General features: G+C 46.5%; 1 protein-coding gene across 2 annotated transcripts in view; it reads right to left on the bottom strand.

The window, feature by feature from the left end:
- Positions 1–26,809, bottom strand: part of pik3r3b (phosphoinositide-3-kinase, regulatory subunit 3b (gamma)) — a 172,256-nt gene that overhangs the window by 60,120 nt on the left and 85,327 nt on the right. The gene's annotated exons all lie outside the window — the stretch shown is intronic.

Raw genomic sequence — 26,809 nt, 5'->3', positions numbered from 1 at the left:
CGCAAAGAGCGATGTCAAGAGCTATCCCTCCACTCGCCGCCTCCTCCACCTGACACAGTGAGAGCAGGACGGCGGGGAGAGGTAGCGTGAGAGGGAGCCGGAGAGGGCACGCAATCCCACCCCCCGTGTGTGCGCTGCTTTTCACACACTAACACACAAAAACACACACACACACACACACACACACACACACACACACACACACACACACACACACGTTATATCAACCTCACTCTTGCTCTGTTGGAGAGAAAGTCCAGAGAAGAAAAACACATGTGCTGAAGTACTCGAGACTTTTTTTTTTCAATAAGGTTTCAGCACACACACACACACACACACACACACACACACACACACACACACACACAGTTTCCGTGTCTGTCATTCTCAAACACTCCTGTGAGGCTCCCATGGGCCATTGAGAGATCTCCAACTGTCAAAACCACCGGGGCCCCCAAGGGCCATCCATCATGAGAGCTGGAAAGAGGAGGAGAGGACAAACAAGCAATGAGGGAAGGAGAGGATGAAGGAAAAGTGGAGAGGAGAGGAGAAGAAGGAAGGAGAGGACAGGAGGGACAAGAGAGTAGAGGAATGAATAGAGGAGGATAGAGAGGGGAGAGCAAAGGAAAGGAAAAGAGGAGAGGGAAGGAGAGAAGAAAGGAAAGGGCTGGTGGAGAGGAGAGAAGGATTAGAAGGAAAGGAGCAATGAGAGGAGATGACAGATTAGGAGGGAAGAAGAGGGAGAAGGGAAGAGGAGGAGAAAAGGGGGGAGGAAGAGAGAAAGAAAGAGGAGAGAAGATGAAGAAGGAAAATAAAGATGAGAGGAGGAAGAACAGGAGAGAGGAAATAAAGGGGAAGGAGATTGGAGAAGACAGGAGAGGAGAGAAAAAAGGAGGAGGAGGTGATGGAAAGGGGAGAGTAAGAAAAGAGAGAAGAGAAGAGGAGTTAAAGATGGAAGAGAAAAGTGTGAGGGAAGAAGACTCCTCCTCTCCAGGGAACGCTGGATCTATGATGCATAACCAACACCAAACTGGTCTTTTATTCACTGTTTTACACACACACACACACACACACACACACACACACACACACACACACACACACACACACTTTTCCTGGAGTGAGTGAACTACTCTAGCGGGAGAGCTGAAACATGTCAGGCTCTGTCACGCAACAACACTATGAGAGCCCAAAGTGTGTGTGTGTGTTTGAGTGCGTGTGTGCGTGTATGTGTGTGTGTGCATGTGTGTGTGTATGTGTGTGAAGGCAGTCATCACTCAGGGTCAGTGTTTACACTCGGAGCTGCTGGACATTTTCACACACTGACAAACTTCACCACGTCGGTCTGACAGTTGAATGCTGATGCTGAGTGAGGACATGGACGGACCGTCTGACTGACAGCCTGCAGTCACTGCACGTCTGTCCATGAGCGCCGTGTCCTCTGTATTTATATTTGATGTGGATTCCATCAGTGGTACTTTACTGCAATGTCAATGTTTACATGATATGAAATAATAAAGTTTACGTCGACTGTTAGGCTCCGTCAAGGGACGAGTGTAAAGAGCAAGAACGTCCACATATGGTGGACAAGTCGCTTTTGGAGTCAGTGGCGGTTGACCTGTTCAGGCGTTCAGCTGCGAGGACGTGCTGCACACCACGTCCTCCCCCGTCCTCTCTGTGCTGAGTTCAGACATCACGGTGACACAGTTACATAACAGACTGAGATGTGTCCTGTCAAAATGTTTGTTTAAAAGACAACAAAAGAGGAAGAGACAATGAGGCAGAATCCGTCTCACCCGTCTCCACGCAGGCGAGAGCGAGACGAGCCGGTCGAGTCCCCGTGTGACGCAGGAAAACGTGGAATTCAGAAAAGAAGAGTATGATGTTTGGGGATAATCACACAGCAGCATGAGCCCTTATGACCAACCTGGCAACCCAGGCGTGTGTGTGTGTGTGTGTGTGTGTGTGTGTGTGTGAACACCAACAGACTTCCTTTTTAAGAGTGAAAGCAAACAGTGACAGACAAAGAAATGAATCAGTGAAGAAAAGAATAAGGTTCATGAACAATTCCAGCCAATAAACAACAGAAATGCTGCATATTCATGGCTGCGCTGTGAAAGAGGACATGCTGGCGTGTGGGTGTCAGCCAGAGGGCATCTTCAGCGAGTCTGACATCAACAATACTGCATCTCTGAAAGGACCTTTTCTCCCCGCCGGCCTGAGCGAGGAGGGTTTGAACCGTCCTTCCACTGGTCTCGACCCAAACGGGAGCGCTGCCAGCGCTTGCACACAGTTGGCGCAGTAATGACGAATGAAAACGATTTAACTCATTTGAATATTCAAAGTCTAAAAGTTGGGTTAGTTTCCTCAGAACTGCTGCATGTCTCACATTTTATCGACGTCAATAGTTTTGAATAACAATAGACGGTATATTGGAATTTAAAGGAAGTGCAGTGGAACAGTTGAGTCAGGTGATCAGGTTCGGGCTAAATGCTCCCGTTGGCATGCCAACAATGAATGCTAACAGACACTGACGCTGACGTCCAGCAGGTAAAGTTAATTTTAGCTTAGCGTCTCAGTTTAAATACATTAGAGTGGGATTATTGGCTCACGGGTTCACTCTCAGTGAGGGAGTGCTGCTGACTGGCAGACTGACTGACCCGCCGTCCACAGAGCCACCAGCATGAGCAGAACGTGCATCAGGCCCACTTCCTCTGATGAGAAGATCAGGAAATGAGCCGACCTTTGACCCCGCTGCCTTCACCGTCTGCACACATGTCGTGTAATGAGGCTGCTGAGCGACCAAACTCTGAACGTCTTCAGCCTCAGATCACACAACAAAGCGCCGTGGCTGGGATCCAGACTGTCACAAATTCTCATCTGGCCTGCACACAAATGCCGGCTGTAAATTCATTCTGGCCCTTCTGGTTGCAATTAGTGGTAATCTAAGTCTTAGCTGCCACATAGAGCACGCTATTGCCTGCTGCATATCAAACAACTGCAGCTCTCGCTCGCTCGTGCACTGATACCAGGTAGCTCGAAGGCCGGCTCCAAACGGATCAGAAACAGAAGGCTGGCGCACAAACTGAACGCCCGCCAATAAGTTGGAGGGTGGTTTCTCGGCTGCAGAGCGAAGAAATCCAGCTTTAAACTTTTTACAAATGCACTTGTAGCCGACGCGGAGAGCATGCCAGAGCGTTTCCAGATGGAGCTCAGAGCGTGAATGTGATCTGAACCGGCGTGTTTACTCATTTCAGCTGAGGATATTCAGCAGCACAGACTGCTCGGTGCAGGTGTGAACAGGTACCGTCTGTGACGAGCTCAGGCCGTCACGCGTTCGGCTTCGGTCCAGCTCACCCTTCACCTCCGCTCGGAGCCGCTTTCAGAACAGAAAACAAAGCGATGTCGAGGAGAGGAGATTTTTGACTTCTTGTATGAGCTAATAGTGGATCACATCCAGCTCAATGTTAAATTAGCATTCTCTCTTTTTGAACTGTTCGCGAGGTCGGCCATGGAGAGCTCCCTCCTGAGCCCCCGCTGCACCGGCTTTGGCCAGAAAAACACTTCTTTCACTGATCTTTCTAAGAAGTTTCTAAAATCCAGAACACGCTCGCAGAATTTATGCTCATATAATCAAAGCTGACTGTGTTTACTGTACCCTTCAGTATTATAGTAGTACAAAAATAAAAGGGATACTGATTCTACCTCTTTTCACTCTCAGCAATGTAAGGGAACATATCTTAAGAAAGACAATGAATAAAAACAGATGTTTAAGTGAAGGCCTGCAGTGACCTGCCTCAAAATGGAGGTCAATTAGTAAATGTAATGTGAGTCATTCTCAGAGTTGGACACGGTTTAGGATTACACATTATTATTATGTTATTTGGCAGAAAGCCCAATGTATATTATATAAGTACAACAGTCAGTGTACTGTGAAGTACATTTACGTAAAGCAGCCACAGACTCACACGCCGACGCAGCGGAGGAGGCTTTCCTGTAACGACAAAGCAGCTGAGCTCGTGCTAAGCTAACGTTAGCTCTGGATGTGAGACACAAAAAGCTGCGTGAACAAACAGTTTCCACGTCCAACCTGCTGCTCTGGTTCTCTGTCTTCAACTGAGGCTGGACGTTCACACAGTTTATCTGACTGTACAACAGATGCTAATAGCCACATTATTAAGACCTGTGGCTGAGTGTCAATAGTGTTTGTACTGATGAGGGATGAGGCCGTGCTTCATGTCTGCGGGCTGTGTCGTGGTCGTCAGCGTATTGTTGAGGCAGGTTGTCACATGACAGCAGCGACGCAGCAGAAGAGCCAAAGGTCCGCCGGGGTCAAACCTGCTGCTCTTAAAGCTGGTTAACCAGAGATGGAAGAGGATGAACCGGTAAGACTGGAACAGCACAGTGAAAGTTCAGATGAGGATGGAGGGCTGAAAGGAGTCTACGGACCTCGACAGAGAGACAGGAAGAGCGAGGTTTGAGTAAAAGAGAATATGAGACAAGACGGCCAAGGTCAGAGGATTAGGAAAGATTAGAAAAGATATTGTCCGCTGGAGAAGAGATAACCTGTTAGCTGCTGAACTCATAACACCACTGCAGCCATGTGCCTGAACTCTGTGTGTGTGTGTGTGTGTGTGTGTGTGTGTGTGTGTGTGTGTGTGTGTGTGTGTTAAATAGTGCCAATACGTCAGTTAGGCCGGGCCTGGGAAAAGCTGCTACCACAAAGACGGAGAAAGCCTGACGGGGACAGCGTGCTCTCTCTTTTTCCTAGTGTGACCTCGCCCTGCCGAGAGCTCCAAAATAAAACAAAAATGTAGGTTTCCATGTGGGGAAAATTCCCAGGATCGCGTCAGTTTGTCAGCAGCTGCCGTGAAAACATGAACATGTGGCTGAAAGTGTGTGTGACTGTCAGTGTGTGTGCGAGCTGCTCTGTTTGTTTGTTTGGTCGTGTCGTCAGGGAGCTGAGAGGACAATTCGCTTGTTTTTGTTTTTTTGTTTAGTAGGTGTTATTTTCATAGTTTTGGCGGTTGTAATTCGCAGCTGCTGAGATCTGGAGGGCGACCACAGGAACACATGCAATCAGACGGCAGCCAGTCACAGCAGGTATCCTGACATCTGCACTGCTCGGAGCCAACTCCAGATTTGATTTGGACACGAGCGCGCTGGATCGTCAGTGCTGGACAGGAAGTGGAACGCATTGCAGCGCCGCGTCCCCTGTCTGTGGCTCAGCAGAGAGACAGGCTGTCCATCAATGGCAGGCTGGTTCAGGCTGTCTGTCTGCAGGCTGAAGTGTCCAAGATACCATGCTTCTGCATGTAAAGACCACTTTAGAAAAGCACTAACTAAGACCAAGCAGTCCATTTAAAGACATGTGATTACTTTATCAGCTATGATAAGTGCAAGGGCTTTAGTAATTAGATTAGAGTTTCTAAACACAGTAACAGAGAGTGAAATCTGTGTGTCCTTGTAAAACAGGTGCAGCTGGAAGCTTCATGGTGGTGTGATGACTTGCAGGCTCTGTGAGCTAACAAGTGCTAACATGCTAACACTGGCTGGAAGCAATAGCTCACTGGACCAAACGCTGGTTATCCAGCGAGCTAACGGTTCAAGCGTGACGGTCAAGTTCACTGATTGGATGTGAAAACTGTACAGATGTGCTTCACCTGTGAGCGAATCCATTTATCAAAGGTGACGTTCAGCGGGGGGGGGCAAGACACTTTCCAGTAAATCCAAAAATGAGTAATTGATTACATGTTCCGCCTAAGTAGTGCAGCGCTAACCATCACGTTCCCTGAGCTGCGAGCAAACGTCAGAAAACCGAGAATCTTTTCTGTCCTTCGCTCGGCTGATAGACACGAATTCACAGAAAGCTGCTTCACAAACAGCATCCGTGCAGTTTGTGACAACACAAAGTGTTTATCAGAAGTCTGTCCCGACTCGTCCTTCAGTAGAGAAGAAAGCGTGTGTGTGTGTGTGTGTGAGTGTGTGTGTGTGTGTGTGTGTGTGTGTGTGTGTGTGTGCAAAGAAGCAGAAAGATCTTTTTGCTCCACATTCCTCTTTGACAACATCATTAGCAGCCCGGCCGACCTGGCAGGGAGGGACAGGCTGGGCGAGACACACACACACACACACACACACACACACACACACACACACACACACACACACACACAGTACTTCCATCCTAGTGAGGACACTCTTTGACATAAAGCAGTCCTTACTTCCTCACCACAACCTCACCCTAATGCTAACCGAAGCCTGAAAACCAGGTCTGAACCCTCAAACAGCCATTTGAAGGTCCGTCCAATGAGGACACACCAAATCCTCCTCACGTTCCAAAAACGTCTTCACTCCCAACGTCTAACACTCGAACTGGTTCTCACAAAGACACACACACACACACACACTCACATATAGGGAGCCATGTTTCCAGTGGAGGGACGTAACAGAGGATGGGAGGGTCGATGTGCTCACACACACACACACACACACACACACACACACACCTGGCCGATGCAGGGCAGCGAACCCACCTGACCGTCAGATCAGACTTGGGCTCGTGGGTAAACGGCAGGCGGTCGCTGCTCTGTATCTGATCCACTGAGCTTCTTTAAATAAATAACAGCTGACGTCTGTGGTGGAGACTTTCCTTATTCTGTGTTTCTTTGGTGTTTCTGATGGAGTGAAGGCCATTAACTGTGTGAGACACTGGGAAACTGATGTTTTGTCTGCAGAAGAAAGACGTTTACATTAGACTTTATCACATTTTCTCCAAAGCTGGAAGCTGAGACTGTAAAACTGAAATAAAACCAGAATCAGCCATTTGAATCAAACTGACAGCAGTTTCCTGAAGTGTCTCTGAGTCCATGTGTTCATCTCTTCATCCATCATGTGTTCACAGAGTGGTGAACTCGCTCCATCCTCTATGAACGACAGAGCCTTTCATACCCAATCATGATCCTCTCACCTGTTACTGATCAGCCTGTTTACCTGTGGAATGATCCAAACAGGTGTTTTTGGAGCGTTCCACATCTTTCAGTCTGTGAAATGTGTTGCTGCATCAGATTCACAATAAGCAGATATTTACAGAAATCAGTGAAGCTGATGAGGAAAAACATTAAATATATTGTCTTTGCAGTGATTTCTAACAAGAAAACAAGTAAGAAGGATTCTGTTTTTGTTTATTTATGTTTATAAATTAAAGTGTTTCCACTCATAAATGTGCACAGAAACATGTGGATTCAAACAGAACTCTGCTTTTATTCTGGCGAAGGTTAAAAAATCGTTTTACCTTGACTTCCTTTTCCTCTACCTTCCTCTCTTCTTTAGTTTTCCCTTCGCCCGCCCGGCCACTTCATTTTGAGCAGAAAAATAATAACGCTGTGTCCTCTCTCTCGCTCTCATTACTTCCAACAAAGTCTCACTCTGGAAGCAGCAATAAGGCGTTTTTTCCCCCAGCTTTAACATTATTAGAGCCGGAGGGAGGGGGCCTCACCTGGCTCAAAACCACACACACGCATACGCACACGCACACGCACACACACACACATCCGACCCGTGTTACTATGGCTGCTGTGTATATGCAAACATCAACGAGCAGCAGGACAGTAGAGCTGATATGAGGTGGCACATCGACGGCGCTGCAGAGCTCCAGCACGAAGACAGTCTCACCTCATTCAACTAATGCAAACCAGGCCAGTTTCTTTCCTTTATAACATCTGAAGGCTCGAAATTCAGCCGATGAAGGAACATATTAAAAAACTAAATGGACACTTCAAAGTTACACATGTATAAGTGAATCCAAAGCATGAGCGCTAATCTTCTGAAATTACAGCCTCCGCTCGTCGGTTACTGGCTCTCCAGCAGATGCTGACCCAGCTGCAGGGACGTGCTCCCGTTCAGACACAAGAGCATCAGCGAGGTCCAGCTCTGACGGTCCAGTCAGAGCCGCTGAATTCTACCAGGATAATTGGTCGTTTGTCTTCGTTAGATGTCCAGTTTCAGTGTCCAGAGTACTCACTGCAGTCACGTCTTTGTCTTTTGAAACAGGCTGAAAGTCTCAATGAGAAAATAAATTGACATCAGAGAGCGAGAAACAACAGAGGCCGACCGGAGAGAGTGAAGGACTTCAGATAAGATCCAAGTGTTTGCAGAGGCCAGTTTTTAATTTAATGAAAGCAATAAAGACGCAGCGAGCAGAGAGACAGTCCTCAGCGTCTTCATTTGATTATTTTAAGATTTGACATTTCTAAATGACATTTACAGAGAATTAACAGGCACCTAAATGACACTGAGGAAAAGGGGGCTGTTACCCCCAATGAAAAGAGTCCCAGTTTATCTCACACACACACACACACACACACACACACACACACACACACACACACACACACACACACACACACACACACACACACACAAACAGCAGCGTGCAGGCGGGTCATGATAATTAACCCTTATAATCAGGACGCGCTCCTTGTGTTATCACTGAGTAATTGCAGACTTCTAATCCTCATTTAGAGTAATTAATCATATGTGAACACAGAGCTGCTGCCAATTATGACACCTAATGAGACATTTAGCATTCATAAATCAGAGCCAATCATTTACTCTTAGATCTTCATCATCACCGCCATTGTTCTCCTGCTCCTCTTCGTCGGCATCACGCTCCTCCTCCTCATTAACATTATCATCATTACCGTCGTCATTACTGTTGCCGGCCTCGTTATCAGCATCATCGTCGTCGTCATCATCATCATCCTAATTGTTATTGTTATCAGCATCATCCTCACCAGCATCATCATCATCATCATCATCACGGTCAGTATTGCCAACGCTCGTCATCGTTAATGTTAATTATCATGATCATTATCACCTCCACAGCTCGTGTTGTCAGTCTGTTTGTTGGTCCGTTAGCAGGATTACGGAAAAGCTACCGACCAGATGTTCACGAGGCTCGGAGGAAGGACGCAGCGCGGCGCAAAGGAGAACCGAATCCCGCCGTGGACACACGGATTACTTTCCATTACGCTGCGAGACATCTTAAAATCCACTCGACGGTAGTGAAGTTCAGTCGTGATGAAACGTAACCAGCTGTAGAAACGCGATGACTCCAGGTTCACGGGTACCAGGATCCTCCGAAGTCGCCAACGGAAGCACTACGTGTTCCATTCCTGGATTCAGATGTGAACGTCTAAGTAAAACATGACATTAAGGGAAAAATGATTGAACTTTCTGCTTCACGTGAACAAGCAATAATATTGATTTGCATATAATAGAAGACTGAACCATTGGCCTCCATGGAGGTCTGCGCTCTGCTTCTAGTTATCTGGATATTCAGTCTTTCCCATATATTGATTTATCCGTGGCGGCCTGTCATCAGCATTGACGTGACGTATTGATTTTCTATTTTTTTACTATTTAAAATGAGTAAAATCTTATTTCATTGTAGAGCCGCTTGCAGCGCATTGATTGGCTTGATTCCTCATCCTGCTGTCTCTCTCTCTGACTTCTCCCCAAAGAGAAGACGAATTCCTGATAGAATCAATCCAGTTTTCACGAACGTTACCATCATCGATACCTCTGCACAAAATTGTCCAAAGCTGATGCATTCAAGTTAACTCCTGTTCTTAACACAACGCTGCCAACCTGGAGATCTAAGTCTTTGTTAGCATGCTAACCAACCCGCTGAAGCCAGCCGCCGCTTTGACTTCCAGGCGTCTATTCGTGCCGTTACAGTACCAAAGCTCGGAGCGGCCAAAATGGACGAAAGGCACACAGTGAAGCAGAGTGGAAAGCGGAGAGCTGCATATATTTAGTGAGTCTGCAGTGAAGTCCAGACGTTTGGGTTTAGCTTCAGTCTTCTGTGTTTTACAACAATCTGCACAACAATTCACACGTCCTCATACAGTCACGGCCGATGCTGTACGTGTTTCTGCTGACTTCTCAGTTATCTGCCATCAAACAGCGTGCTGCTCTGTGTGTCAAAGAGAGCTGTATATAATATCAGATATGGATTATCTCTATGAGGAGGCCCGGCCGCAGTCGCCGGCTGCCTCATCACTTATTAAACAGCCTCGCTGCGGATCTCTGAGATGAAAGCCGACCACCTCGGAGACTCCACGGCAGCCGCTCGGTCAATTCTCAGCCTCAATCAATAGAAAAGTTCTGCAACTTTCGACTCAAGTACAACTCAATGGGAAGTATTGACACTCGGGGAGTCAACAAAGCTCACAGTGAGACAACAGAACAACATTTTTGGCCGGGAGGAGTCTGGGCGCTCCAGTCCCGGAGTGAAAACTGGCCCGTGTTTCACTTTCACGCTCCTCTTTTTACTCCTCACTGCTCCTCTTGAATAATAAATAGATACAGAAATAGTGTGGGCTGTCAGCTCCTCTTTACATAAATCATTGATGCTGTCTGCAGATTGAAACTAAAACAGTGACCAGGTGAATCTTTGCTGGCACTCAAAGGATCCAGCTCGTCTGAACGGTGAGAAAAGGTGAGACTCCTCCGAGCGGTGACCCCGTCACCTCCGCTTTTCATTGACATCCGACAGCTTGTGCTCCATGCCAACTCCTCTCCTCTTTAAACTGCTATCGCTCTGTTGACCTCTGCTGCTCGTCCAGCTTGGATGTGGACCAACTGGGACGCCTTTAAGTGTATTATGAGTTGACCCGGGACACTGTGACAGCGGTTTAACTGACTGATGTGATGCATGTTCAGACACAGGATCTAGTGTTTGTGCAAAAGAAGTAACAGCCAACCACGAAGCAGAGAGCAGCGGCCATCAGACGAAAGCTTCAGCCAGAGGTTTAACTACTCACAACACTCCTGCACCGACTCCCAGTCAACCTAAGGACAGACCTGAAGGTCCTGAGACGTGACATGATATGCAGACTCGTATTATTCCCCTGGATCTGATGACAGAAGCGTCAGGCTTTAAATCTTAGATTGAAAACTCTCTTTCTGGTCACCTTTAACTAGAGTCTGTTATTTCAGTTCACACAGAGAATCCCTCAGCACATCAGAAGTTATTGTTCATCATCGCTGCAGGTTTAAGGGTCGCGTGTGTGTTTGTCCTTTGCCACCATTTATTTTCCCGTCATGAAAGCCAGTTTGCCTTGACAGTCTGCAGTCACACAATAGACTACAGAGTTATTTCAGTTCTTAATGATTCCTTTAATCTGGATGGCAAATTTCTGAAGTTTAGAAACTATCTTTCAGGTCAAAAGTTGCCCGACTGGACAATCAATTTCCAAATTCAACATTCTCGATTGGTAAAAGATTTGATAAACAGTCTTCATGCTTTGTGCACTGAAAAGCTTCAGTGTCTTCTGAAAGAATCGACCAGATTCCTGATAAGTCTTCAGTTTAAGAGTCGCTTCAAATTAAAGCGACACCAGAGCCACAATGGAGCATTCAGCAACTCCGAGGATACACATCAGAGCCAACATCTCACATGTACACAAGCATTAGCACTCTCTGTCACACACACACACACACACACACACACACACACACACACACACACACACACACACACAATCCACTCATTTGATTCGATCCTCAGCAGGAACGTCTCCCAGTTTGTGACTAATTGAATAAAAACTCCTTTTGTTCACTTATTGTCGATTTGTGTGTGTGTGTGTGTGTGTGTGTGTGTGTGTGTGTGTGTGTGTGTGTGTGTGATGCACTGTAGATGTGCGTCTCAGATATCGAGGGGAATCCCTTTAGGTCGAGCGAACGAGTCGAGCCAGAATGAAGCTAATGAGATTAGTCAGAGAAGTCGGGAATTAAAGTGTGCACACTGAGCTCGTTTGGAAGCTAATTTAATCAGAGGTCCTTGAATGCAGCATCGGGCTCAGGACAGATCAGCCGCTCTCTGACGCCTGATAACAAGTCGCGGTACAACGAAGTCGTTCTCTGAGAGAAGAGAAGCCCAGAGGAGGACCTGAACCGCAGAGAAGAGGAGGAGAAAAAAAGCAAGTGAGCAGGAATAGATGGAGAAAAAAGAGGAGGAGACAGAGAGAAGGAGAAAGAGGAAAAGGAAAGGACATCTGCCGTGAGCTGCAGGGTCTGAGTCCACGCCAGAGATGAGGTCAGAGCGGCCTGCTGGACGCTGACCACCAGGCTGAAGCACGTTCAACTCTCAAACCTCCTCACTGACAGATTTCCTTCACTGGAATAATTCACACCAACATCAGACGATAACACACTGACTGATATCATCTCTCTCTCTCTGCCATTACGACCTGTGTTAATGACGCATTATACGCATCTCGCCACGTTCCAGCGAGCGTTTCCTCGGCTGCCCGTCGACCCTTCACGCCAGGAGCTCCCCTCCTTTTCTCCCCATTTGTCACTTTTCCTCCTTTTGGCGATCCGGTGTTCAGCCGTCCAGATGTATGGAAACATTAAACCAGTCGGAAATTTTCCACAGCGTGAACGAAAACATGTCACATGATACAGGGACAGATGGTCCTTCCTCCATGTGACGACTGCCATGTGAAATCTGTGAATGTTCATACAGACGGAGCGCTGCTGTTGGAATAATCGAAAGCGTTTTGATTAATCTGGACCATTTTTAAACCCGGCTGGATTAACGTCGTCCCTGACAGCTCCCTGCTCTGTCCTTTCAAAGGTAGTTTGGTTGTTGATCTGTTTGAAGCCTGTCCAATCATCTGACTGCCCGTGTTCCTCCTCAGTGATGTCATCACGCTGCCAGATCTCATAATTGGACAATGAGAATCAGACCCAAGCTGTAATAAACCAGGATTTACTCCAGTGGCTTTGATTACGGCTGGGAATCAAAGCCATTAATTGATCACAGTATCAATAGGATGTGGAAAATGTTGCCATAATCATCAATAAACCAAAATGAAGTTCACTGCTGTAAACACTGATAATATGATCAATAATCATATTATTGATAATCTCAGTTTCAGCCTGAATTTGTTTTCTGTGTCGTTTGCATGATGCTTTTTGGGTCATGTGACATGAAGACAACCTGAATGACATCATCTCTGTGAGGGCGGGGTGCGTGCCAACACACTGCACCTTTCCAAGGTCCCTTCCGGAGGAGGTGGAGCAGAAAGGCGGACGATCAGTGGGATTAAACAGTCCTTCATGTATATCGTTTTCATCATATCGAACAAAACCTGGTGTCTTGCATATTTTTGTGAGAAAAAAAAAAAACAGTTAATACGGAACCTTACAAATGTTAACTGAGTTAATGAAACTCTCTACAGGCTGAAAATGTAATAAATATATCTCTCTGTCTAAGACAAAGAGAAGGAAGGAGATTTTTATTATTCTACTGAGAATACAAAACTCATTAGTCCTGATCCCTCAAAGGCACCACAAACACATCATGTGGCCTGGTTTTGTGTTCGTGTGTGTGTGCGTGCAGCTATAACACACATGTGGCCACATGTATGTGTGCCATGAGATCCGGCAGATTACCATCACCTGTGGTCCTGCCGCCTCAAAGCTCGGCCTGTCAGCCACCAATTACAGCTCCCCGGCCGCCCATAAACCTCCCAGCATGAGAGGAAAGGTGAGATTGTCTCTTTATAGGGACCTAAGGAGGGAAATGACTCTCTCTCTCTCTCTCTCTCTCTCTCTCTCTCTCTCTCTCTCTCTCTCTCTCTCTCTCGCTCTCTCTCTCTCTCTCTTATCCATCTCCGTCCTTATAATATCAGGCAGATTTCATATCTTTCATATAAAGTGCCCTTGACCTTCAAGCAGTATGAGGGGCTTGATAGAGCATCATAATGGGGCTCTATAACTTTCCACGTGGTTGAGCAAGCAGAGCACTGCAGGCTAGCCGGGAAGCTTGCTACAGATTACCTGTTAAAGTGTGTTGCCATAACTCGTCAAGACCGTAAAACACATAAAACACAGCCGCTCAGATGCTGGAGGTTACAAAGTCAGGATGCTAGAAAAAAAAAAAAAATCACTTTGTCCACCATCGAATGTGAAGATGTTCAAATTTCTGAGGTTGAGGTTTGTTCTATATTTTTGTTATTGTCAACAAATCGCATGAAAATTCCCAAATCAACAATGTGCAAACTTTACTCAGACAGGAGGAAATACGGCATTTGATGGGGACTATTTTCAGTGGCGGATTAATCCACATTTGGAACTCTGGTGAGTATTTGGGGCCCTACCTGTCGAGCACAAAACAGACAAATCTAGCAACTAGAAAATGGCTCATTTAGCAGCTAAAGAGCCAAATAATTTCCTCTGGAGGTGGTGGAGACCAATCCAGAGCTAAAAGAGTGAATATTAAACTAAAATTCATCAAGTGGACACAAACACAACTGTCATCAGACGAAAACGTCGCTCTTCATCTGCTGGATGTGGGAATAATAATAATAAACTGTGTTTTTCAGCTAATAAGTCCCAGATATCGTCATCTGCAGGCATCTATTTGCAAAAAATATTCAGGCGGAAATAAAAAACCTTCTACTTCAGTGTGCTCAAACTTCTGCTGCTCAGTGCCAGCAGCACTTCTGGTGATTGTGACTGCTGGGAATAAAAGTTCAGTGTTGCCTCTGTTAGTGATGATGTAAACAGATTTATTTTATCACGGGTGGATTTTTTTCTTAGCTGATGCTGGGAGAGATGTAAAAAGGACGATATCGGGGGGAATATACAAACGCCTACTTATCCTCGATGCTCCTCCGTCAGTTTATTTTTAAACTTAGCATAAACAATTCGTCACCTGCGTTCGCTAACAGAGGCCTAATTCACATCATCTGGAGTCGTGAAACCCCGGAGGCTGGATTCACAAAGTCTTCCAAGGCCGAGAGCCGCTCCAAACTGACCAATTTAGGAGCAAATTCAACAAAACAAAAGGCAGGATGAAGCGCTTCGTGCATACTGATCAGCCCACTCTGTGGCCAGCTGTTCCCAGAGCTGCCCAGAGGTAAAGAAAACCAACTCATTAGTAATTCAAATCTGGCTGAGTCAGGAGGAGAAAACAGTCGGTCTGATTCAAAAACAGAATTATTACTGCTGGAAAACAGATCCCCGGTGAACCGTGGACGGACAGAGGGGACAAGACGTGAGGCAAAGACGAACATGGAGAGGGAAACAGACACGACCCCGTGCTCAAATTACAGCATGTTTCCAAAAACCACCGACCACCAACAGACGCCAGACCTGATGTCCACAGATGTTCCTGACAGTTGAAGTGAAAAACCCACTGCGAGCCATCAGCATACGTCTGTGTGTGCAGACACTGAGTGTGTGAGGCTTCCATGTTTGCAGAAAATAACGTCTAAATTGAACCTAATGGCTAAAATCAGAAAATTAAAAGAGTCGTTTCTGAGTGAGTGATGCTCTGGACCACAGTGTGTCACATGACCTGCAAACCTGAGCTCATTGCTCTTTGGGGCTTCGTCACAACGGACGTGTGTCAATCACATTTTCGGCTACACAGACAGTTTTTTTCTTACGTTTATTAAGTGTCTTTTATGACATGCACCATTTTGTGCAGCAATTTCTTCAAGCAAGACAATGTTTTTCCCTTGGCAGACAATAAAAGCCACCTTGACCTTGACTTTGATTTTATATAGCGCACCTGACCCCCATTTTAAAAGACACCAGTATTGTCTCTTTGCAGGAAAAGGAAAACAAACAGCAATCCCTGATGTGTGACACCCTGTTAACACAGGATAGATCTCAGCCAGGGGTGGATCTAAGATTTACTTAACCAGGGGTCACACAGGGGCCACACTTTACACAGCAGGGCCCACTATGATACAGGGACTCCTTCCTCCAGGAAAACTTTAGCTTTAGACACTTCATTTGCTGCATTCTGGTGACTTTTTATGCTTGTATCGGACATAAAATCAACTTGGGACAAAACTGTCTTTGAAAAGGCAAAATTCAGATACTGACAACGTTGTTATTTACTGGGGAGACAAGAACAAGTCTCCCCAGTCCCTAAGATCCTAAGATTTACCTACATGCCGACATGTTTGTTGGCCTTCAGAGGTAGAAGACGAACTGGCAACAGATTTCGCAGGTGAAGCACACAGGAGCACTTAAGGGGCCAATCAGATTTCAGCTGGGGCCAATAGATCAGCTGGCCCTGGATCTGCCCATGGTTGTAGCTGCGTTTCTCAGTTGCTAACCTTAAATGCTAACATTGTAATCAGTATAATTGTCTACACTGGCTGGAACCCAAAGCACGTTTCTGTGATTCAGCCCTGTTTACCTTCGATTTACTGCGCAGTGAATGCTACCAAAATGCTTCCTGAGCCCTGAACTGTGGCTCAATGCGTCTGGTGTAGACACTGACACAGGACTGAAGATGCTACTACGTGACTGGTCTAGATCAGGTGTGAGCCAGGTGCTTTGTATGGCCAACCATCCACCCCAACATTGCTACTGAGAAGAGGTTTCTGAACAAAACACTGATAATATTCTGCTGTTCTGATCATGAAGTCATTGTTTTAAGGGCACCTGAGCTGGAAGTGGAACAAACTTGTGGTGAGTGGCTTTCAGGTACATGCATGGTGTTGCTCCCTTGAGGGCTCAGGTGCTTTACCTCCACAGGGATTTTAAGACTGAACATTGAGCCTGTACAACCCTGCCATGAGTTTCCAGCCTGTCAGCTAGGAGTTACACAAACTACTGGATGTTTCTACTTTAACTTGGTCAAACAGTGTCCCATCAATCTGTGGGTCCTTTCTTAACCTGGAGCAGAGATAATAGATATTTTTGAAGAACACTGCTGCTCTGATTGCCTCTGGCTCCTTCGGGTGATGTCAGGGAACAAGAGCTGGGACTGAACAAAGAGAATGAGCAGGAAGGAAAAGAGAGAGAGGTGGTGGCAGACAGAGACATAGACAGGAAGCAGCACATTGGTATTCACGGCTGGTTTCAGCTCACCCATCCATCCCTGCCTCATATTCTTTACATCACATTTGCCCTTCAGAGCAGCAAATGTCTCACACACAGCTGGTGGAAACTCGCATGCATGCTCCTACGAATGCGCGCATGTATCCTCGCAAACCGTCCGACCAAGCCGAGGCAAAAACAAGCTTTTTTAATTGCTACATGAGAGAATCGGACGTTTCATTTCCATTTTATCACATAGTTATGTGCATCATTACAACTTTGGGTCATAAGTTCAATGCATTATTGATGGCTTGCAGGGAGTAAAATAAATCATTTAACCATAAACTGCCAGTGAAGTAATTGCAGCTCACTCCGTGGAAGTTTCTGCAGCATTTCCATATTATTATGATTCTCTGACTGTAACGGATTCTTCTCTCAGTAGTAGATTGCCTTGACTTCTGAGCGCCTTTAACTGAGCATCCAAATACTAGAAAGTCCATAGGGTTTGCACTGGTGAGACATGATGCAACATGAGCACCACTACTGTTTTAATGAGGCTGCACCTCAAGACGAGGTCTGAAATCTTGGTATTGAACAGAAAACTGAATTTGAAGTATGAGTCCACTTTATTTCACACAAAAGCGAAGAGCAGGATGATCGGAAGACGCAGAGAGAAGGTGAAATATTTTAGGAATGATTGATGAATGACAAATGAACTGAATGCAGACTCTGTGTCAGGAGCAGAAAGAACATAACTGGATCAATAGATCAAGTAACCAAACGTGGTTAGTTATTGAAAAGCTGTCCAAACAAAGATGATATGAAACCTACATGAACAAGAACACGTATGTCTGTGAATATGGAGTCATAAACCTATGATAACCTGTCCCAGTCGCTCTCACCCGTCATTTTAAAATGCTCTTAACGACTGGTACCGACCCACATCAGCAACACTGTCCCAGCTGACTGAGATCAAAACCAGTTTGCCCACTGAGGACACCGTCTGTGTGGCCTTCCATACAGCCCTCTCTCACCTGGAAGACACGACGCCTACGTCAGGATGTTGACGACAGCTCGGCCTTTAATAGCATCATACCGAGTCCACGCACTAGATCTACCCCCTCCATATGAAAGTGGATACTGGATTTCCTCATGAACTGCCCCGAGAATGTCAACTGGGGAAGCACGCATCCTCCACCCTGAGCACCGGTGTCCCCCAGGGCTGCATGCTGAGTCCTCTTCATTATGAACTCTTCACACATGACTGCCACCAACTCAAATACACTTGTTAAACTTGCAGACCACGGTTTTGAGGGTCATATCAGACAGCGAAGAAGCTGCATGTGGAGAGGGACAAAGTAGACCACACGAAAAATACCAGGGCAAATATCAAGAAGAGCACACACAGTCCTGCCCACATCAGCACAGAGGCTGTAGAGAGAGTCCCCAGCTTCTGGTTTGAGGGAGTCAGCATCACAGAGGGCCTCTCCTGGGCTGACAGCTCCTCAGCGGTGATGGGTAAGGCATAACAACGCCTTCGTTTTCTGAGAGGCCACCTACCCCAAAAGCTGCTTGTCAACTTTCACAGATGCACCGCAGAGAGCATCCTGACAAACTGCATGACAGCCTGGAACGGCAGCTGCAGCGAGGCCGACCAAACAGCCCTCCAGAGCGCTGTGGAAACAGCACAGGACATCGATGGCATTGAGCTGCCGTCACAGGAACATCTTTGCACCGCTCGCTGTGCCGTGAGGAGGGCTAAGATCATCATAAAGGACATTACACGCCCTGGATACCATCTGTCTAAGCCCCTCCCATCAATCCGCATACACATAAATGGATTGAAAAACAGCTTCTTTCCTAATAACTGTGGCACTGTTGACCTCAGACATCTACTCAGCCTGACAGGACTGATGTGCTGCCATCACTGGAGCATTACTTACACGTCACTTTAAGCCACTGATAATGTGCAATGCTGCTTCATTTTACTTATAGTTTGTACTCACATTGCTTAGTTTCCATACTTTTCATTGGTTGACGCAATTACAATTACAGTACGTTCTCAATGATGTTCTTGAATGTCCAAACTCAGGGGGGTGAAGGCTAAGGGGTCAAAAGAAACATGATAATAAGACTCTAAACTGCACAAAATCATCTGAATTTTTGGAGTGCGGTAATAAAACCTGCACTTAAAAGACAGAGTGGGAAAAGGAGATGAAGGGATGGAGGGAGACGGTGGCAGTACACGGCAGGAAGTGTAGCTTCTGTGACCTTATGATCCTTAAAATTATATATGAAGGGATAAACATGAGAGCCAGGGGCTGTTTGATGTTAATTCAAGCTTTACATGAGCACATTACAGCAGAATTTGGACATTAACCAGCGGAGAGCTTCTTCCCAGAATACATCATAAAACAACTCAACCAGAGAGCAGTGTGCTGGATGATGGGTATTATGAGATAATCTTCTAATAGAGACTGAGCTGAGGGATAAGGCTGCGTAGGGCTGAGGGATGGTGCTGTGTTGTGGAGAGGAGGGCTCCACCACTGAATTTTAACCTTTTAAATGTGCCTGGAGAGGTCTTACCCATCCTGACCTGAAGGAAGAAACTGACTCAAACTTCAGAGAAGAGGGGGCGCGATCATTACATTTCATGTGTTCGTGATCTGATTTTTAGCACCATCTCACTTAAATTAACATCAACATGCTAACATGCTCGCAATGACACTGCTAACAAGCTGATTTTTAGCATATTATCTTTGTCTAACATCATGCTATCATTTGCTATTGCTGAGGCTTCTGGGTTTAGTCTTGCAGGTATTTGGTCATAAACCAGAGTAACAGACAAGGTGAAGGTTCATCCTGAATGTTTGTACCAAATTCCATAACAACAGATGCAGCAGCTGCAGACTGGACCAAACTGGTCACCCTCAGACTGGTCGAGCTGTTTTCCTCTGAGCCTCAGCGCTGACGTGGCTGGAAACGCTAAGAGTTGAACTGCCTGGCTAGCTTGCCTGCTGCTCTCAGTGGGCATGGCCTCGCCTTTGTTTGCTGTACTTGCGACCACGGAGGACATGTCTTTATTCTGTTTTGGATTACAAAGTGAATTCTGAACGGCTGTGACAAACAGGGCTCGAGTTTGTAGTCAAAGACAAAGTAAACTACAAGAAACAACCAGTGCTAACAGGTCAAAGATGACAGCTGAGTCAGTCAAATTCACACCAGACTGGGAAAACCACGTCTTTAAGGAGCTGCTTTGTGCACGGGGGTTCTGTCAGGTCGACGTGGGAACGGGACAAAGTCGAACTGCTGACCAATAGTTGGATTATCACCAAGGGGGGCCAGGAGGGGCCAAAGCCGTCTCCATGGGCTTAGAAGACTGAGGTCCTTTAAAGTATGTAGGACACTGTTTAACTATTAAGGCTGACATCGATCATGGACAACCTGTCCCACCCCCTGCATGAGAGGATGGGGAGCTTAAGCAGCTCCTTCAGGAGCAGACTGCCGTGCAACTCAACATATGACATTGGTAGTTTTTCTCATAAGAATAGTGGCAATAATATTTTTGTGGGCAGTGGTTTTTTTAGAATCTGTACATAAAGTGTCTGGACGGGGGTGTCCAATTACAGCTGCACTGATAAACAGTGCAAACTGGTGACATCTTTAACCTTATCAGGAACATTACCAGCTCAGATCAGGGCTTCCATGATTCATGACCCCCTTAGATTGGCAGCGGCCCTGACCCTCACCCCCGACCTCCTGCTGGGACAGACCAGGCCACATGTCTCTCTGTATCCAGCTAACTAAGTCATTTCAAAGGCCATTACCTTCATCTCACACCACACTGTGACCCCTGACCTGGTGATGTGGTGAAGGAGAGAGAGAGAGGGAGAGAGGGGGAGAGAGAAGATCTGTTCTTCAAAGAACCAAAGTGGACATCAGGTCAGCGCCGAAAACACAGAGAAACACACACAGCAGCAAGCGAACATGAGTAACTCTACCCAAGATGACGAGTCTTTCCATGGAAGTTTATGAAAAGGAAGTTAAAAAAACGAAAGAAGGGATAGACGGCAGTGTGTGTGTGTGTGTGTGTGTGTGTGTGTGTGTGTGTGTGTGTGTGTGTTATTAGCTGGGACACTGAGCCTTTTAACTGCGAGCAGCTGAAGGAGACCCACAAACGCACCAAATACAAATGAACACACACACTAAAGGCTGAGCACTCACTTGACCTTAATCACATTATACAATCATGATCCTCTACACATATTAACACATACTCTCTCTGTGTGTGTGTGTGTGTGTGTGTGTGCCCTGTTGCTGACCCTGTACAGTAGGATTATACTGGATGTTAAGCTGGCACTTTCCTCCCGATGGGAGAGAGTCAGGACATGACTTAACTGTGAACCCTGCACACACACACACACACACACACACACACACACACACACACACACACACACACACACACACACACACACACACACACGCGGTTTATGTATATACTGTACTCAAACATGCATGTAATATTTATGTATCTGACACGCTTACACTCTCATTCTAATCTCACACATACCAACATGCCCTAACTCGCTCTCACGCTCCGGGCGCTCTAAGCTCTGACCTTGGTGTGAGTGTGTGTGAGTGTGTGTGATACAGACTGGAGGGGGGGGGGGGGCAGCTAGCCTGGCTTGGTCCAAGTGGTGGTTTTATTTTACCAGTCAAAATGGTGGTTTCATAATTAACTGATGGATCATTTGGTCCATAAAACATCGACAGATAAAATCAAATAACACAAGTTCCCACAGACCGTGACGTCCCAACCACCATCAAAACCCAGTAATCAGTTCAATATCACACAATAACACACAAGAAATGTGAAGAAACTGACATCTGAGAGGCTCGAACCAGGGAATTTTCTCAAGTTGGCTGGAAAAAAAAAGTAAGTGACAAACGGGAAAAACAAAAAAACCTCTTAAGTGACTTATTAACGGTTATCTAGGTTGTTTATTCTGCACACAAACAGAAATGTATACATGACAAAGTGTGTTTTTCAGGGGATTCAGCACGTGCTGGAACTGTTTCTTGGGCATGAAGAGTGACGCCGCTTCTCAGAGTCTTTGCCAGGTTTGATACCGCTGTGTGTGTAAAGAGGCCAAAAGCAGAACCTGAGCTCTCTGACCGCATCTGGCATCCTGCGCTGTGCAGAAGAGCCGAGCCCGAGGATGAACTGTGGTTCCTCAGTATATTTAATGAGTGAGGAGAACCGTCATCAAGTAACCAGAATGATGACGAGATAAGACGTGTGTCAGCAGGTGACTCATAATTTGACCACAGTGATTGATCAGAGCAGCACGTTCCAATGTTGCAGGCTGAAGTTGGTTTGATGTTCATCAGTTAGACACGCGTTTGACTAAAAATAGTCTGTGTCGACATGAGATTAAAGTTCATGCTGAGCAGGTGGGCTGCACCATCAGCGGCTGTAACCTGGAGGAAGGTCGACCACAATTCCTCGTTTTTATATTACTGGCAAACAAAATGCAGCGTGTTAATTAGTGAGTTTTAGAGGTGCTTCAGGTGTGTGTTTCAATGCTGGACAGAGCCAGAGAGACACAGAAGGAAGAATTTAAACAGAGGCTAATGATGTGAACAAGAGAGACACCGACAGCCATAACACAGCCAGCCCTCCGATGAAATCTGAGCAGCACATCTTACCACCAAACCCTCCTCGGCTACGATACCAGCCAAATAAATGGCCTGGGAGAGCAGAGAGAGAACCAGTGTGTGTGTGTGTGTGTGTGTGTGTGTGTGTGTGTGTGTGTGTGTGTGTGTGTGTGTGTGTTGGTGTATGTCGTATTCATGCCAGGCTGCGGGCATGGTTTGCGTGCCTGGGAAGAAAAACAGCTCATAACAAAAGCAGAGAGAGAGGACCAGAATGTGAATGGGTGTGTTTGGGAGTTTACAGTCCTTTTTTTCAGGCTGACACACGCACGCACACACGCACGCACGCACGCACGCACGCACGCACGCACGCACGCACGCACGCGGTCACCCTTTGCAGAGATGCTGAGCTGCAGCACTCAGGTGGAGCAGTCATATATTCAGACTCCATTTGGAGAACATGGCTTGGAGGGCAGCTCTCCTGAGAGGTCAATGGGCACCTACACACACACACACACACACACACACACACACACACACACACACACACACACACATACCCCTCTGTTAAGGGGTTAACATACCGCCAACAGGCACTGTGGTAACCCCTGACCTCCACTAATGCTGTCTGGAGGGGTGGCAGGGGAGGTAATGGGTGAGAAAAATGCTCACACATGAACCTGACCCCCCTGTTTCAGCCTGCCTCTCTCTCTCTCTCTCTCTCTCTCTCTCTCTCTCTCTCTCTCTCTCTCTCTCTCTCTCTCTCTCTCTCTCTCTCTCTCTCATCAAACAAAGGGAAGCTCAGGTAGACGGACCGTCCGCCTGCCCGGCCACTGAAACTGCAACCTGAGCCGAACACACACACCTTCAGCCATTAAGGACTGAACATGAGCGTCACTGCTGGAGCTGACCAGCGCTGTCGGGTGCTGAAAATGGGATAATACTACAGAGAATTACTGTATTTCAGGACAAACTACAGTACAATTCAGGGTGCAGTGTACACGAATCTGTACTCTAGAACTACAGGTCAGTGTGCAGGCTACAACACAAACTACACATCCCAGAAAAACCCGTAAGATCATTGATGGATGACTGTCTCATATGACTCATATGATAATATGGCCGCCATCCCCCCAGACCACCTCACAGCAACTTCTGCACATGAAGGCAGCGATTAGATCTACCAGTGGTTCATTTGTGATATTCCTACATGTCTTCTGATGCTTCCTTAAGCTTCATATAAGTCCTTTTTTTATGGTCCTGCAGTGTTTGAAACTCCTTTCCAATGACAGATTTTGAGTTCTGCAACCTCAACAATCAACAATCCATCAAACGCAGTGACTGACCACATGTGAAAGTCGCTTCTCTCTGAACGACTTCTGTCACTTTTCACGTCTACAAACAAGCGCAGCACCATGAAGGTCTTTGAGGAGAGACTGCTCAAACACGAGCACCTCCGGCTGCCATTCATCCAGCTGGCTGTTCATCCCGTGTGGTCGCTCTGAGTGAATCACCATTTCACTACTTACAGGTAACTTTTGTTGCTGTTCTTGTCGTCCTGACTGCCCATACTGTAATTTTCCTGTGTTGGTCGTTCTGTCAGTCTGTCCAGGGAGAGGGCTCCCTCCTCTGCATGTCTAATCAAGGGTCTGATGATAGATGGTGTCATGTGCTGCACAGGATTTCAAACCCCTTGAGGCAAATTTGTGATATTGAGCTGCATCAATAAAACTGATTTGACTTGGCTGAATTTACACCGGAGCTCATGGACGCTCATGACGGACTCATGACAGAAAAACGTAGAAATAAGACACAGACTGAGAGCCTGAGAGACTAAACGAAGGTGGAGAGCTGTGTGAGAGTGTTACATCAGTACAATTTCCCACATCGTTCCCCTGATTACAAAGCAACAAGAGGGTTGTGAGGCTTTATTCAGACACCCCACAGAGAGAGACAGACAGGGAGAGGGAGTGTTGTGTAAGAGATGTTACAAAAGACACACTTCAAAGACAGCACAAAAAGCTCCCTCCGGTCCTTTTGTTGCTGTGATGTAAGCTTGTCTGCCAACACACACACACACACACACACACACACACACACACACACACACACACACACACACACACACACATAATCACACACATGTATGCGCACACTCAGTTTTTCCTCTCTGGAATAATTCCACTGTAGCTTACCAGCTTGATTTGACACGTAACTTTCTGAATGTGCAAAGAGCATTTATTTATAAAGCGTGTGTTCAATGGCACAGCGACTCCTCCACAAACCAAGAAAAACAACCAAAACACAAATATGTATTAGCAGACAAGCCCTAACATGGTGAAACAATCAAATGAGAAAACGAGGAGGCTCGAGCGACACCAGGACACCGCGAGCAGAAGCCCTTTTCAAATCAACCTGCGCATGTTGGATGTCCTTTTGTTTGCTTCCCATCAGGCTGCATTTTAACATTTGCATTTAAAAGACATTCTGAATCAGGAAAAATCACAAATCTCCAGTGGCAGCCCGTCCCCAACCCCTGATGCATCCATTCAATCTCCCCAGCCTGCAGGACGGAGGTTTATTCCATGAATTATTGATCGTCCTCCAAACATCACCCCGTCCTTTGGTGTCCCCCCCAAAAACTGAAAATCAAACAAAGGACAGCAGAGTCGCACCGACGGTTGAGTCTGACGTGTGCTGTCTGCTGTGCTGCTCTGCCTTCAGAGAAGGGGTAAGCATTTTCACTGAGAAGGTTCTGGAGATGAAATCTGAACCTGAGCTGTGACATTAACGATTATCACTACTGGTATTTAACTACTAAGCTGTTAGTCGATGAGAAGATCAAGTTTGCATTAGTCGGTTAGTCTCAGAAACAGATGTTAGAGGATGTTGTTGGGTCATGATCTACTCTCTCAAAGGACAAAAACAAAAGTTCCAGGCTTCTTATCGAGCCTGTGTTGGACGTATCTGGAGGTGATGTAAAACAGACTCTCATCTGCCTATTAGTCGAGCAGCATCACCTCTGAATGAACCACTGCTGCGTGTAAAGGAAACATAACCTCTGAGCAGCCGCTATAATCACTGCTACCACCAATATGTCCACCCTGGCCTCAACAGCATGGCCCACAACAGACCAGTGCAACCTCACACACACACACACACACACACACAGACACACACACACGCACACACACACACACACACACACACACACACACACACACTGACCTAGTGACATTTATACACACACTGACCCACAGACAGTGACCTCTGCAGACTGGCTTGGCCCTTGCAATCAGCCTCACACCTGCTGTCTGACCTTTCTTTCGTCCTCATGGAGCCTGACTGATCTCGTCGCAGCATTTTATTTCTGCAGACGTACCAAAGACTCAGGCGGTTAAAGCTACAGCAGCCTCTACATGTTTGGACCCTGATCCACCAACACGGCCGCAGAGAACATTTTAGGTCTCAGCATCAGTTTTCACTCTCTGGTACTGCACAACTAGACATCAGCCAAGGAGCAACAGCGTCAGGGAAAAACAGATTTACATGAACGATATCAGCAAAAATAAAGTGGTATCACACAAACCTGCCGTGCAGGGTCACAATCTGAGGAGCATCTAAAACAGTCTGCACTATTCTCCCCATTTTTGAGATGAAGATAAGAGGCATGATAAATAAGGTCGCTGTGTCAGAAGCTCACACGCAGTTAACACTTCATCTGATGCAGGCAACTCGGACTCCATAGGTCCCAGCAAGCTATTCACAGGGCAACATGGCGCTTCTTCACTGCTCCAGAGTCCACGGGGAGGTGAGGGAGGAACTCGAGCTTTCCCTCAACGGTTTGGGAACCGTTCCTTCTCCCTTTGTCTTTCTTTCAATAACACTTGAAGTGGGCAAAGCTGCTGCGGTCAGTAGGTATTTTCCTCAGTTTACATGCTGATGCTAAAACCTCCCCACATCCTCGACTCGCTTCAGCAGCTGAGCTTCGGGACCAGGAGGCAGCAGCTCAAAGGATCAGGGTGTCAAACGCAGGTGATGTGGTCATTTTCACACCTAATTTATTAAAAACAATAACAATAATAGGAAAAAGACGTCTTTGATATGATCTTTTCCTGCAGGGTTAGGTGAGTTGACTAACTTTTGGTCGACTTACTGCAGCTAAAAACAGCCTCTGTGGAGTCAGCTTATATCCAAATTACACACACTCTCATACACAAAGTTTCTGCTGTGGCCCAAACCCTTTCAGTCTAAGAAAGGAGGTTGTTTTTCTGTGCTTTCGGGGAAATGATGCTGA

The sequence above is a fragment of the Chaetodon auriga genome, chromosome 3 (genome assembly GCF_051107435.1).
Source record: "Chaetodon auriga isolate fChaAug3 chromosome 3, fChaAug3.hap1, whole genome shotgun sequence".
NCBI lineage: Eukaryota > Metazoa > Chordata > Actinopteri > Chaetodontiformes > Chaetodontidae > Chaetodon > Chaetodon auriga.
This window is presented reverse-complemented; position numbering and strand designations above follow the sequence as displayed.